The sequence below is a fragment of the Rousettus aegyptiacus genome, unplaced genomic scaffold, assembly GCF_014176215.1.
Source record: "Rousettus aegyptiacus isolate mRouAeg1 unplaced genomic scaffold, mRouAeg1.p scaffold_m13_p_11, whole genome shotgun sequence".
NCBI classification, from domain to species: Eukaryota; Metazoa; Chordata; class Mammalia; order Chiroptera; family Pteropodidae; genus Rousettus; species Rousettus aegyptiacus.
Window position 1 is genome coordinate 76,395,868 of NW_023416286.1, and position 5,124 is coordinate 76,400,991.

At 36.2% G+C, this 5,124-nt stretch overlaps 1 pseudogene; it reads right to left on the bottom strand.

Moving 5' to 3' along the window:
* Positions 1–267: 267 nt before the first annotated feature.
* LOC118609710 lies at positions 268–386 on the bottom strand (annotated as a pseudogene).
* Positions 387–5,124: the final 4,738 nt, after the last annotated feature.

Genomic DNA, 5,124 nt, shown 5'->3' on the forward strand with positions numbered 1-5,124 from the left:
AATACACTCATCTTGAGTTGCAGCATTAGAGAAACATTTTTAAAAATAGAGAACTTAGAACAATATGATTATAACAGGCTTTGGAATTTCACGCTCCGGATTTGAATCTTGATTTTCTGACCTTAACTCACAGCCAAGTTTCTCATCTTTATTTTATTATTATTAATATTAATTATTATTATTATTATTTAGTTGAGGCAACCCTTGGTTGACCTCACAGATTGCAAGGACCTTGTCATCTTACAATCCCTTAGTTTTTATTTTTTATGCCTACAGCACCTGGTCTTCTTTGGTCATCTCCTATCAAAGTACTAGGCAGGCCCAACCCTGCTTAGCTTCTGAGATCAGATGGGATTGGGCTTGTTCAGGGTGGCATGGCCATAGACTCTCATCTTTAAAATGGAGATAATGATAACTATCATTTATTGTGTGTTTACCATGTGTCAGGCTATAAGCACCCTATATGTCTTATTTGTTTTAACCCTTCTAATAACTTTGCTAAATAAATAGCATTATTATTATAATGAGAGCAAATTAATTTTTCCAGTATCACACAGCTAATATGTCATAGTACATCAACTCCAATCCCTGACTGCAGACATCAGAGTCTATGTTTTAACCACTGAGCCTTAAGTGAGATTATACATGTTCACTGCTGACTGGCTAGACACAAGGTGGGTGCTCAGAAAATGTTAGTTTCATTTCCTTATAATGTGTTATATAATGTGTTTGTGAGAACATACTTTAACTACTGGCTTCGTGCCTAGCTACCATGTTATGAATGTTCTGTAAACTAAAGTGAGTTTAACCATTTGAAGAATGAGCAGGATCTTAAAATGCACCATTATTATCAACATTGAAATATTAGGTACACTTAATCTAAAAAATGAAAGTCTTGAATATACATGATACCTGTAGTCAACATGGAGGAGAGTATGTGTTGTGCAAGACCCCAATGGAATGGAAATTGGTAGACAAATAAAATGTACAAAAAAAAAAAAGATATTTTAAACCAATGGGAAAGTTTTCTCTATGATCAGAGTTATACTTCATTTTTCTGATTCAAATCTATTGTTTGTTCTTTATAAGCTCTTTCTGTTTTTCTCCCTTCCAGACAATTTGTCTCTTATCTGAACTTTACCTACTTTCCCATGTAGTTTAGAATCTATGGCCCATGTTTTCAAATGCTTAGATGCTTTTATTCTTTTGTTTTCTATTCTCTCATTTTTATACCCTGTCCTGGAACATTCAGCTTCTAGAGATGCTTAAGCCATCCCCTTCTTAAAACAACGCCACCCTTGAACCATTTATTGGTTCTTTTGTATTGGTAAAAGTCTTAAAACATCGTGAAAAACAATTCTACAGTGGCTATTTCCACTTCCTTGCATCCCATTTATTTCTCACCCTACTTTAATCTGGCATCTGGTTCTACTACTTCACTGAGTCTACTTTCACTAACATCTACATTACCCTCAATATTATCAGACCCAGTGAAACATCTGCTGTGCCTATCTCGCGTCATCTCTCAGTGGTAATTGGTGCTGTTGAACACTCATTCCTTCCTGTAATTCTCTTCCCCCTGAGCTTCTGTGATCCCCGTCTCCTTCTTTTCCCCACGTCTACTCAGTCAAAAGGCATTCTTTCATTTATTCAAATGAAAGCACTTGTTATGTATTACGACAGAAGAAAGATGCATAAAGACTAGATTACACAATAATGTAGATGCAATATTACGACATACATAATGTATTAAGTAAGCACAGAGAGTCTGGTTGAGTGGACCTGCCTAATGCCTTTAAGCTTATCCTTTCTTTTTCCACAATCTTGTTTTAATTCTACTTTGCTGCAGTAGCTTCTTGTTCTATGTACTTGGGCCCTTTAATCCACCCTCCTCACTGTTGTCAGAGTGACCTTTATAAAATGCCATTTTGATCATATCACTAGCTGACTTTCCAACCTTAAGTGATTCTCAAGACTGTCATGCTATAGTTCACGGTTCATAGCTTAACATCCAAAGTTCTTCACATTTAGACCCCAGACTTGTTTCTAGCCTCCTCTTAGACCGCCGCTCTACTTGTTGTCATTACTTCTTCATATCGTGTCTTTTTTCTGGACTATGTGAGGTTGTTTCATATCTGTACCTTCTCGCTTATTATCTTTTCACAGAATTCACTTTCCTTTATAATGTTTATCTAGCTAATTTTCATGAAGTCTTTTCTGACAACTGACCGCTTCAAACCTTATTGAGATATTCTGCCTTTGTTTTCATATCTCCTTTGGTATATACCACTCTCATGTAAGCGATTAATTCATTCACCATGTATTTATGGAACACCACATAGTATACTTTAATTTACTTGCACTTTTCCCTCACTGCACTATAAGTTTCCTGAGAGGAGAGATTATAACCCATTTTAGGCTTCAGTCACAGAACCTCATATAGGTAGATAGATATAGATATGCCATCCAATGAATCTATGTTAAATGAGTGAATTACTATCATAAGAGTCACTGAAAGAAGTACACCATATTGATAAAATTTATGAGAAGATCTATAGTTAGTTACTAGAATCACTGGTCCTACAGGCTGGCTGTTTATATGAATCATGAGTTTATCATTTACTAGCTCTGTGTCCTTAGAAAGTTTACAAACCTCTCTAGGACTCTACTATAAAATGCAGATGATAGTAGTCTCTACTTTATAGAATTGGTAGAAGATTATATTAATTCATACATGTGAAGGACTTAGAACAAGATCTGACCATAGTGAGAACTCAAGATCAGCGATCTTGAGTAACCAGAGTCCAAAATCTACAAAATGCCAACTTCATTATTATATGCTAGGTTTTAGAACCAGATATCTTGTTAATTTAATTGATCTTTGACATTCCTTCAAACTCTTAGGCTCTATGTATTTATAATAATCAAGTCATATATTTCATGTAGTATTTGAGTTGTATGGGTTATTATAATAAAGAATATAAACTTTGTTGAAAAGCATGATACATTTTTGGGGGGCTGGAGCAGTGGCAAGACTGAGAGTAAGCTAGATCTGATATGTGCTAAAGGAACAGAAATCAATTTAATATTTAGGCATACCCCATCCCTTGTTGATTTCCTTTATCTCCAGGAAAACTATAAATCAATTTTTTTTTCAAAGCCTGAGAGCATGTGAAAAATTCAGGAACAATCCAGGTAGGTTTTTGCAATGTAGGTATGGCTCTAGGAGCAGGAAGAATCTTGAGACAGTGTTATAACTTGATACCTTATGTATAGTTGAATAAGCATCCCTATATTTTTATTGATAATTTAACATAGCCCTAGACTATAAGATAGAAAGACAATGAAGTATAGTTCCAGCCCTTGGGGAACTCTGGGGACAGGTAGGGATAGACAGTAAAACCACTATAATACTAGAGGAGGTGAGTTTTAACAAAGATGACAGAGACTAACAGACGTTATTATCATGACACAGAGAACTGAACTTAAATCATGCATTCAGGGGACAAAAATGGCATGTGATTTGAACCAACAATGATTTGTAGATGCTTGCCAGGCAAGAAAGAGTTGAAGTGAGTGGAACGAGGAGGCAAAAGCTCAAAGGCATACTACGTGTAGAGAGCTTCAATGAGTGTAGCATTACTGGAAAATAAATTTTGAATGGTGAAGCAATTGAATGTGAGACCAGGAAAAGAGGTTCTTGCATTTCATGTTAATGTATTCTAGTTAGCACTCCAGTAAAAAAAAAAAAAAAAAAAAAGGAATGAAAATCAGGAATCAGGGCAAGCCTATCATATTAGATGCTCTTAGTCAGATCAGAAAGATCTGACTACCATTCACTGACCACAGGGAGCCCAGTTTCCAGCCCCGGTACACCAGCTCCAGGAAAGTAAACAATTTCCAGTCCAACAAACTTGTGGAGAAAGATTTTAATATTCAAACTATGTTCTCACTGGTTTTTAAGACCCAGCAAAGATGACACTGCAGGTGGCTAGTGTCATCAGCATTATCAACATGGTCCCCTAGAGTATCACACTTTATGCAAAAGTTTTCTTTAGTGAGGAGTCCTGCCTTTTATTTTGAAGATTAAAATATTCTGCATTTGGATACTCGTATTTATTGTATGAGGATAATAAAATCTATGACATGTGTTGATAAATCTAAAGAATATTAATTTTAGGTTACTTAGTGTTGGAAGATGAATCATCTGAATGATTTTTTTCCTTTGTTTTGTAAACTAATAGTTATCAGATGGTAGGCAGTAAATATCAGAACAAAGTGGCAAAAAGACAGTAATTATGCATCATTTCGTCATCATTCTTCTACTGCTCCCATTAAACTTCTCTTCTATTCTCCATATGTGGCATTTATACCCATGTGAAGCTAAGCTATTTATCAATCCCTACATTCAACTTGCTTGTTCTTACCTCTGTACCTCTTTACCCTTCCCGGATAGCTTTTCTCTCAACTTTATACTCGACAAAGATCTCTTTTCTGCTAATGCCTCAAGGAAGACCATCTTTAAGATCTCCTTTGAACTCTGTTTCACTTGACAATTAAGGATCTTCCATCAATTGCCTGTTTGCTCTCAGATCCCTTCCCTCTCCCCTTCTACTTTGCTCTGTATTAAAGGAAGTATTTATCGCATTCTCTTGACTTATGATTTTTAGTTAAGTGAAGCCAATGGGAGACACTAGTGCAAGATTGGAAGGTGAGATGAGGGGAGCAGACAGACAGGATATTTCCCCCCATCTTTCTCCTCGCTGTGGCATCTCCAACAGCATCAGGGGCTCATCTCTACTATGGATTCAGCTTTATAGGGTTTACTCTTCCTCTGGGTCTCAGTTCCCTTTGGATGGTCCTAGCCTCTGATTCCTTCCACTTTCTACAGTTGATAATGTCTGAATTACATCAGTGTTTGGCTTCTCAGATCTTCCTTTGCCTAGGTAACCAATTCTCCATGATAAGTTCCTCCCATTAGAAATTTGTGCAGTGCTTTCTGTCTTCCAGCCTGGACTCTGGCTAATAGAGCACACCTTTCAATTTTTATAAGGATGCATATGCTATATTGACTGTGAATTTTTTCTATAAATCTTTCATTTGAACAAATGTAGGTATTTTGTT